The sequence below is a fragment of the Muntiacus reevesi genome, chromosome X (genome assembly GCF_963930625.1).
Source record: "Muntiacus reevesi chromosome X, mMunRee1.1, whole genome shotgun sequence".
Classification (NCBI taxonomy): Eukaryota; Metazoa; Chordata; class Mammalia; order Artiodactyla; family Cervidae; genus Muntiacus; species Muntiacus reevesi.
The window spans coordinates 17492984-17503595 of NC_089271.1; the positions used below are offsets into that span (position 1 = coordinate 17492984).

At 44.0% G+C, this 10612-nt stretch overlaps 1 pseudogene; it reads right to left on the reverse strand.

Annotated features, from left to right (window-relative positions):
- Window positions 1–5443: 5443 nt before the first annotated feature.
- LOC136153512 (very-long-chain enoyl-CoA reductase pseudogene) lies at window positions 5444–6553 on the reverse strand (annotated as a pseudogene).
- Between the last annotated feature and the right edge of the window lie 4059 nt (window positions 6554–10612).

Sequence of the window (10612 nt, forward strand, 5' to 3'; positions counted from 1 at the left end):
TTAGTCATAACTTTCCTTCCAAGGAGTAAGTGTCTTTTAATTTCATGGCTGCAGTCACCATCTGCAGTGATTTTGGAACCCAGAAAAATAAAGTCAGACACTGTTTCCACTGTTTCCCCATCTATTTGCCATGAAGTGATGGGACCAGATGCCATGATCTTAGTTTTCTGAATGTTGAGCCTTAAGCCAACTTTTGCGCCCTCCTCTTTCACTTTCATCAAGAGGCTCTTTAGTTCTTCTTCATTTTCTGCCATAAGGGTGGTGTCTGTAGCAAACAGTAAAAGATGAAACGTGGATTTCCTTAAAACATCTGGAGGTAGTTGTTTAGCATGTATTCCCTAATGTCTGGCATCTACACGACTCTTTCTGTAATGAGAAATTTCCAAGCATCCACAAGAGTACAGAGAAGAGTACAAGGAACACCTATTCAGACATCACCAGCTTAGACAATTATCAGCTCAGGTGCCGTCTTGTTTCCTTTGTACACATCCCCTAGCACGGCCAGCACTGCCACTGCATTATTTTAAAGCTGCTTCCAGGCATCATAGCATCTCAGCTGTAAAAACTTCAGTGTATCTGTAAAAGATAAGGACTTTTTATAAAATTGTTTTAATAACATTTGCATACCTAAACAAGTTAATATCGTCAAATATCCAGTCAGTGTTGAAATTGTGCAAATCATCTGATAAATTTTTTTTCCAGTTGGCTTTGTTTGAAATGCAGCCAGGATCCACAGGCTGCATTTATGTGACAATTTCTGTATCTTCTTTTTTTCTTTTTCATTTATCTTGCCATTTGCTTACTAAAGACACTAGGCCATCTCTTCTGTAATACTTACTGCATCTTTTTATTTTTACAGATTCCATCCTGCAAGCTGATAGGAAGTCTGAAAGCTTGATGGGGTTCCAGTGTGATATGGAAGCAAGGACATTCTGCAGGTGAGGAGACATCTGAGCTTCTCCTGGGGCAGGAATGTGGGCCGCTGTTTGACTAGATGTTGTCAAGTCGATCCTACTTTACAAAGTTCTCCAGTGGCTAGATTCATCATCTCATTGAAGGCTGCGAGATGGAGATATTAAAACTCTATCTAGGATTCCTTCTTTATTTATTAGTGAAAACTTTTCTATAAAGAACTTTCCCCATCAGTTACTGCTTTACTTGTAATTCAGTCTGCGTAGGAAAGGGAGGATAGATTGTCAATTTTTTTCCCATCACCTCTTTTCATAGTAATCACTATTGAGTGTCTCTTTGCTTCTACGTCTTTCCAGTGGAGAGTTAGGATGTATATTTTTTAAGGGGAAAATAGCCATGAGTTTATACTGTTATTTCCAATTCAAAATCAGTACCACCAGGCTTCTTTTCCTTTCATTTCATGCTTGTGTATCTTTTGTTTCGTGTTTAAAATCTTGGTTCCTAATGACATCGACATAATTGTATATTCAGTTTTTCAGGCCGTGAGTGTGTATAGTCCCCATTAACGATAGCACTGATAACTGAAAACAATTGAAGCTTGTTTTTTGGCAGTTCTTTTTTTTCTGGCTATATTACTGTGTTGTTCAAGTCATGCCCTGTGAAGTTAGGTCAACAACTTGGTATATGGTTAAATTCGTTTGTTGCATTTTGTCTCCATTTGAATTCCATTTGGTGTTGTGGTTATGGAAAACACTTATGTTGCTCCAGAGTAAAAGTAGCCCCGAGTGATAATCTTTCCAACAGGGACTTCCCTGGTGGTCCAGTGGGTAGGATTCAGTGCTTTCACAGCTGAGGGCCCAGGTTTGCTCCTTGGTTGGCAAACCAAGATCCCACAAGCAATTCAATGTGGCCAAAAATAGTAACTGAAAATAATCCTTCCAGCAGCATAGAATCTCAAACATTCATTGACTTTTATGATCTGTGTATATGGTTTTTCTAAATCATTCACTGGGGGGATGGTTCTCACAAAGGAAGCCAAAGGTATGGAAAGGAAAATGGAGTGCCTTAAAGTTCAGCTTGATTGAGAATTTTTAGGGTTCTTTGTAAAGGAAAGGTCAGAAGGCGTATTTCAATATCCCTAATCTAAATCCTCCAGCTTCACCCAGAGAAGCTGGTCCAAAATTGGCCAGAATGCTAGAGAAACGAGAGTCCCTTATCTCCAATTGTACCCAGGCTCTGAAATCTTCCTTTTGTCTTTTTTTATACTATTATAGACACTGTCAAAGTTTATTTTTCTTTAAGAAATGAAACATCTTTTTTTGTTGAGGTATAATTGACATACTATATTTCAGATACACAACATAATGATTCAATATTTGTAGCTATTGTGAAATGATCACAATAGGTCTAGAAAACATCCACCACTACACATAATTATGAATTTTTCCTTGTGATGACAACTTTTAAGATGTACTCTCTTAGCATCTTTCAAATATGCTGTGAATGACATCCCCATGACTTACTTAGGAGCTTCCCAGGTGGCTAAAGAAGCCACCTGCCCATGCAGGAGACATAAGAGAACTGGGTTCGATTCCTGGGTTTGGAGGATCCCCTGGAGGAAGACATGGCAACCCCCTCCAGTATTCTTGCCTGGAGAAGTCCATGGACAGAGGAGCCTGGTGGGCTTCAGTTCATAGGGGAGCAAATAGTCAGACACAACTGAAGCGACTTAGCACAGTACACACATGACTTACTTATTTTATAAAGATGAAAGAATTAATAGCTTCAAAAATAAATGGAAAGTTTCATTTGAACCAATCTCAGGGTAAAAACCAGGGAAACAGTCTTTTAGAAAGCTCTGAGGACAGTTCTGAAGAGGGGAGGGGAGGGGAGGCCAGTATATCTGTGACTTTAGAATTTGGTGGGTACAGTCAAGCACACATCTTGCTGGAAGGTTACTGCTCTTCATTTGGAAACAGACATCTGAATTAATGGTTTTAGTGCTTTTCCAAGTATGGGAAGATGCAGGAAACTGGGGTCATAAAATTTTCACCTGAAAATGCCTAATGATACCAGAGGCCAGTTCTGTCAATTTTCCTAGAGTACAGACTGTATCATGCTGATCTTCACCCTGAATTCCTTTTAGGGTATAATTTAGGTCAGTGACTGATGGCTGACAACTGGATTCCTGTAGGACTGGATGGTGGGCAACAATCTGTCTCACAGACTCCTCCCTTCAGGTCTTAACTTTGCCCAAGGTTTGAGAGGCATTTTGTGACCAATTTGGCCCGCAGCACTAGGAATGCTCATTCCCAGGTCAGGCCAGGATTTCTTTGATAGGACCCTCCATGTGCTATTAGTGGACTAGGCCCTTCTGACAGTAGCCCACAGCCTCTGGAAGGCCTGTCTTACTGGTCGGTTACAGTCAGGAAATGATTCCCTCTTGTTACTTCTTCCCATAGCTAGAGTTCTGCTATTACCATCATTGGTCTTAGAGAGCTATCTATTAGGTGAATGGTTTCTAGTCACTTAGTTATTGTTGTTTTTATCAGGGGCTCAGTCACACTTCTGGTAATGCAAGAAACAATCATGTCGTCAAATAGGCAGGATATGAACTAGTGAGATCAGTAAGGTCTTAAGCAAGTATTTAAGGTGAGAACTTCTGGTAGGTGTGTCTCCGTATCTCCTCGGGCCCTGTGACCTGGTCCGTTCTGTACCAGTCCCTGTCTTTAAGGGAAATGACCTATCAGCGTTGTGCATCAATTTCACCAAAGCTCTATGCACATGCAGGCTGTGTGGCGAGTCATGGTGATCCCATGCAGAATTGAGAGAGGTGTGTTATCTTCTAAGGGGTTTCCATGGCTGGCACTGGAAGAAGAAGAGTTGATCTTTCTAGTTGAGCAGGTGTTTCTGCCTTTGGGGAGGTCAGGTTAATGCATAGTGGAGATGAACAGTGCACCCTAGACGGCAGGGGGAAATATTTATCTTTTACTCGTCTTCCCTTAAAATGTTAATTTTATTCAGTCAGACTGAAAGTTGGTACCTTTTGAGCTCCTTCACCCATTTTGCCCCTGCCCCAACTCAAAAAATGATCTAAGGATTCTTGGGAAATGGAAATTAAGTGATGTCACGTCCCCATTTCTATCTGTTCACGGGCTTTCCATCCCACGCAAGACACAATTCAATTTTCTATCACGAAAAAAAAAAAAAAAAAAACAAAAACGAAATCCCACTAGAGCTCTACTTGTCCTGTGTCTTTTCTAATTCATTTCCCATCTCCCTGCCTGCTCTATGCCCCTGTAGTCTCCTGCTCCTCTTGTGATTTCTGTAACCTACATAGTTTATTTCCACCTCAGGGAGTTGGTATTTGTTGATCCCTCTTTGCAAAGCTCACCTTGGGTTCTTTGCACAGTTTCTCCCCACTTGCATTCCAGTCTCTGCTCCCAGGTCTCCTACTCAGAGGAGCATTTGTTTCTTGCTTTTTAAATTAGTTGTTATTGGCATATAGTTGCCTTACGGTGTTGTTTTAGTTTCTACTCTACAGCAAACTGAATCAGTTACTGCACACATATATCCATCTTTTTTGGTTTTCCTTTCCATTTCCATCACAGGGGTGTGTTTCTGATCTTCCTCTGGTTACTCTCTATTCCCTTGATGTTGTTTAGTTTCTAAGTGGTGTCCAACTCTCTTACAACCCCATGGACTGTCCAGGCTCTGCTGTCCACAAGATTTCCCAGGCAAGAATACTGGAGTGGGTTGCCATTTCCTCCTCCAGGGGATCTTCCTGACCCAGGGATGGAAGTCACGTCTCCTGCATTGCAAGCGGATTCTGTACCACTAGTGCCACCAGGGAAAAGCCTCCATTCCCTTGTTGTTGTTGTTCATTTGCTAAGTCGAGTCCTACTCTTTGCAACCTTATGGACTGCAACGTGCCAGGCTCCTCTGTCCTTCACTGTCTCTTGGAGTTTGCTCAAATTCATGTCCACTGAGTCTGATTCTATCTAACCATCTTATCCTCTGCCGCCCCTTTCTCTTCCTGCCCTCAGTCTTTCCCAGCACCAGGGTCTTTTCCAAAGAGTTCTCTCTTCACATCAGGTGGCCGAATTGTTGGAGCTTCGGCATCAGCCCTTCCAGTGAATATTCAGGGTTGATTTCCTTTAGGATTAACTGATTTGATCTCCTTGCTGTCCAAGAAACTCTTGAGAGTCTTCTTCAGTGCCACAATTTGAAAGCATCAGTTCTTCAGCTCTCAGCCTCTTTTCAGCCCAACTCTCATATCCATACATGACTACTGGAAAACTATAGTTTTGACAAATACAGACCGTTTTCAGCAAAGTGATTCTGCTTTTTAATATGCTGTCTGGGTTTGTCATAGCTTTCCTTCCAAGGAGGAAGGAAGCATCCTCTAATTTCATGGCTGCGATCACTGTCTGCAATGATTTTGGAGCCCAAGAAAATAAAATCTGTCACTGTTCCCACTTTTCCTAATGGGACCGAATGCCATCATCTTACTTTTTTTTTTTTTTTCCAGCCAGGCAGGCAGGCTTTATTCCAGACCCTGGAGAGCCGTGGTCCCCACTCTTCCTCCAGCAGTGGGGGGCGGGACGGGAGCTGGACCTGGCCGAGCCCAGGTGTGGGGAGCCGCCCTTCAGAGCAGGAAGGGGATAATGGGCATGCGCAGGGGCGGGTAGTCCCGGAACTCCTTCAGGTAGCTGCGGTGCTTGCCTTTAGCCCAGATGGTCATCTGGGTGAAGCCCACCAGGGAGAAGAGGGCCACTGGGAGACACTGCGTCATGATGGCAAAGCCGATCCAGGACCCCACCTCGTATGTGTAGTTGGGGCAGGACACCAGCAGGAAGAGCCAGGTGAAGGGGTTCTTGGTGGGGCACGGGATCTTCCTGGTCTTAGACCCAGCCGGCTGCAGGTCCCGGAGAGCCATGTGGATGGAGAGGTTGCCGAGCTGGCAGATCACAAAGATGGCCAGCGCCAGTTTAACCTGCTGAGCTCTGTAGGTGGGGGGTGTGTAGAGAGGGTGGTTGACGTAACAGGCCATCCACGCAGAGAAGCCCCAGTAGTAGGTGCAGTTCTTAAAGATGTTTCGCAAGGGCATGGTGCCGTGGGAGAAGCGGTGCCCGAAGAGCGTCTCCAGCAGGCGCTTGATGTAGTGAAATGAGTGGCAGATGCAGGCGAGGTGCACCACCGTGTGCCAACTGGACGTGAAGTCGTATTTGTGGCCGTAGATGAAGGGCACCCGGAAGTAGAAGAGCAGATAGATGAAGAGGGGTCTGGCGTACTCTGTCAGGAAGACCGTAACCCAGCTGATCTGGGCTCCCAAGTTCCCGGAAGTAGAGTGTGGCCGTGGTGCCCACGGGCAGCTTCTGCAGGACATCCTCATCCTTCAGGGACTTGCCCTTGGGGTCCAGGCGGAGGGACTGGCGGGCGGGGTACCACTGTGGGTGTGTCTTGGTGAAAAGGTTCTTGATCTCGGCAATGGTGGCTTGGGGCTCCACCTTGTCGAGGAAGCACAGCTTCTCCCGGGTCTTGGCGTCTAGAATCTCCACCTCATAGTGCTTCATGGCTCCCCCGCACGGCGGCTACTGCTCCTGCTGCTCCTGCTACCTGCGCGCGATACACCACAGAGTACCTCTCATCTTACTTCTTTGAATGTTGAACTTCAAGCCAGCTTTTTCACTCTCATCTTTCACCCTCATCAAGAAGCCCTTTAGTTCCTCTTTGCTTTCTACCATTAGAGAGGTATCACCTGCATATCTGAGGTTGTTGATATTTCACCCAGCAATCTTGATTCCAGCTTGTGAGTCATCCAGCCTGGTATTTCGCATGATGTGCTCTGCATAGAAGTTAAATAAACAGGGTGACAATATACAGCCTTGATGCATTCCTTTCCCAATTTGGGACCAGTCCATTGTCCCATGTCTGGTTTTAACTATTGCTTCTTGACCTGCATACAGGTTTTTCAGGAGACAGGTAAGGTGGTCTGGTATTCCCATCTCTTTAAGAATTTTCCACAGTTTGCTGTGAGCCACACAGTCAAAGGCGTTAGCGCAGTCAATAAAGCAGAAGTAGACGATTTTCTGGAACTCCCTGCTTTCTCCATGATCCAAGGAATGTTGGCAGTTTGATCTCTCGTTCCTCTGCCTTTTCAAAACTCAGCTTGTACATCTGGAAGTTCACAGTTCACGTACAGCCACAACTTAGGTTGAAGCATTACCTTGCTAGCATGTGAAATGAGTGTAATTGTGTGGTAGTGATAGCTTACGGTGAACAGTGTCGGATTCATGATCTCTGAAGAAGAAGATTTAACTTTGGGACCAGAAACCAGGCTTGATCACTCAAGAGCTTTTGTATAGCAGAGTTTTATTAAAGTATAGAAAGGGACGGAGAAAGCTTCTGACATAGACATCAGAAGAGATAGGAGAGTGCCCCTGCTGGTCTTAGCAAGCTGTTTTATGTCTGTTCCAAAGCCATTAATCAGATAAGAGCAACACTTCAAGGCTGAGGGAGTTTCACCAGGCCCCTCTCCCACAATATGCACTTTTGAGATAGGATGACACGAGGTGTGTCGTCCCCCAGCCATAAAACGATTGATATGAATACTGGTTTGTTGAGCTATTATCAGCCCAAGGTTTCAGAAAAGAAAAAAAGTTAGTCTTAGGTGGAACCATTTTGAAGAAAGGCAAATTCCAAAGCAAATATATAGTTTCATTAACACAGCTTGAGAAAAACATTTCCATGGAGAAACCTCTTTTTAATTTTGTATGGAGAAGGAAAAACAACCCTGACACTTGTAGTTTGTTTCCTCCTGCTGCTTAAGGGAGAGAGAAAAAATATCTGACACTTGCAGCCTGTTTCCTCCATTTGGAGACCCCTGGCCTTCCTGCCTGTTACCAACTCGTTCCCCCCTTTTCTTTTAGGAGAATTATGTTGCCTAGGGAAAGGGGTGTTGTGTTTGTTCCATAACTACTTCCTGCTGTTGAGGGGCATGGTCCCAAATTGTTGAGGCAACATATTCTCCTAACCCTCATATAGAGAGTCTCTGATCCAGGGGCCCCAAGTAATAGTTGCAGGAGGCTGTGGCACTCATAGGAGCCTGGACAACCTTTTGTAACTTAAAAAGCTTTCAGATGGTTAGAAACAAACCCCATTTTACAGTTACAGATGTAAAGCAAAATAGTCATTAAACCAAGTTAAAACCTAATCAAAGTTAAAAGTCACATCATGTGCATAGTTAAGGTACAATATGTTATACCAACCCATCTTAGGATTGCTAGATGTCATCAGATCAAGAAGAGGTGTCACATACGATTGTTGTTGGTGAAGGTATCCACAGAGTTGAAGAAAGTCCTTTCCTTGAAGTGGAGAAACCCACCATGGGAAGCCTTCAATTGATGAGTGTGGTGACCCAAGGACGAAAGAGCAGATAAAACCAAGGAGGGTGTTGGAATGCAGGAACAGAAAAACCAGACCCTTATCATCCTTCCCTCCCCCATGGTGTAACTATTAATGGAACAGTATAACCTGTCTCCCCTCCTACCCCATCAGAGAAGGTATTTGCCCTACTCTTCACCCACCCAGTATACATGCCTCATCCAATCAGCAAATGACTCATAAGACCCCTATCCCACACCTTGAACCCTGGGTATAATAGTGGACTAAGGACCCCGTTTGGCACTCCCTTGAGCTGGCCTGCTGTTCTAACAGCATCTCCCGTTCTAATCAATTTTATTCTTCTTTCATTCTGTCTCATGTCTGGAAATTCTTTTCCAACCTGTGCCTGGGCCACGACAATGAGGAGGTTGAAAAGCTGAAAGTTGAGTCAAATAGTTCTAAGGCTTTAGGATCTATGATGATATCTGTGCACAAAAACAGACTATCATAGAGACAGTCCCTTCTTCTTAGGGGCAGTTTGAGCCTTCATTAAAGCTATGGGTAAAACTTTAAACCAACTGTCTTGTGTTTCATGAGTTAGCTCACACGGGCGTCTTTTAATAATGTCATTAGCCTTTTCGACTTTTTCTGAAGCCTGGAGTCTCCAGGAACAGTGTGATATTCTATTCCTAGAGCTTTTGACACCCCTTGAATTACAGCAGCTTTAAAGATGGAGCCATTGTCACTCTGAACTTAAGATCCCACTTACATCATGAGAAGTCAGTATAGTAAAATTTTGCCCATTAGTAAATTTATGAGCTTTAGGCATTAGCAAAATAGTAACAATTACCCTTATACAATGTGGTCATAGCCTTTTTTCGGTAACAACTCTGATCCTGTGGGCAAGCTCAAAGTTGGAGCCTGTAAGAGAGCAGTTTGAAGAGCCTTAAAAGCTTTTTGAGTCTCTGGGGACCAAACCAGCTTGTCGGTTTGGGCCTACTGAGTCTCAGTTATAAGTTTATGTAAAGGCTGGGCAAGATCCCCATAACCCAGAATCCAAATGTGGCAATAGCCTGCAATGCCCAAGAATCCTCTCAGTTGTCTTAGTCAATTTGGCTCATTTAGGAATTTCAGACAATAAAGTGTAAGGATTAGACACTTATTATTCATGTATCTTGAACAAGTCTCCATTTATCATTTGACTTTATTACACCCAAAATAGGAGTGTTGTAGGGACTGTTACAGGGAATTGATAGCCCCTGATCCTTTAAATTCTCAATGATGGGTTTTAACCCTTCCTTAACACCTAGGCTTTAATAGATACTGCTTTTGATGTGAAAACAGGTGAGGGTCTTTGAGCTTGATAAATACAGGAACAGCATTCTGTGCTCAACCCACAGTTTTTCCATCAGCCCACACTTTAAGATTTACATTTTGTTCAATTAATGGGAGAGAAAGAGCTGGTTCCATATTCATGAAAACAGAGGCCTGGACCTTGCTCAGTATATCCCCCCCCTCCCCCAGAAGCGGTGAGGGAGACTCTGGCACGATTAGAAACTCGAGAAAACAGCACAGAGTCCCAGTTGTAGCTTAAAGGATGACTGAAATAATGGCGTTTGGCTTGTCCAGAGAGTCCCATTACAGTAGTGGATCCAGAGGAGAGTGGACCAGGGGCTCCAGTGAGCACAGAGAAATTTGCCCCAGTGTCCAAAAGAAATCAACTGATTGGCCCTCCACAGTTATTAATACACAGGGTTCCTCAGGTGTAATTAGGATGGGAGTTTGTGTGGGGACCCCTGGGCACCTTTTGTCCTGATTGTCCTAAGAGCCTGACACCTGGGGCCTACACCTCGGAGGGCAGTCTCTTCTCCAATGTGGGCCTTTGCAGACCAGACCTGGAGCAGGGGCAGCTTAGATGCCTGAGGGCAATCCCACTTGAGATGCCCCTCCTTTCCACAGTAATAACAAACCCATCTCTTTTCACCTGGGTCCCTCTGGGCATTTTTCTCAGGCTGTTTCAGAGCAGGTCTAACAGCCATTGTTGGGGCTTCAGTCACTTAGTTATTGTTGTTTTTATCAGATGCTCAGTCACACATCTGGTAATGCAAGAAATAATCATGTTGTCAAATAGGCAGGATATGAACAGTATAGCTAGTGAGATCAGTAAGGTCTTAAGCAAGTATTTAAGGTGAGAACTTCTGTTAGGTGTGACTCCATATCTCCTCAGGTCCTGTGACTTGGTCTGTTCTGTACCAGTCCCTATCTTTTTTTTTTTTCCAGTCCCTATCTTTAAAGGAAATGATCTATTGGCATT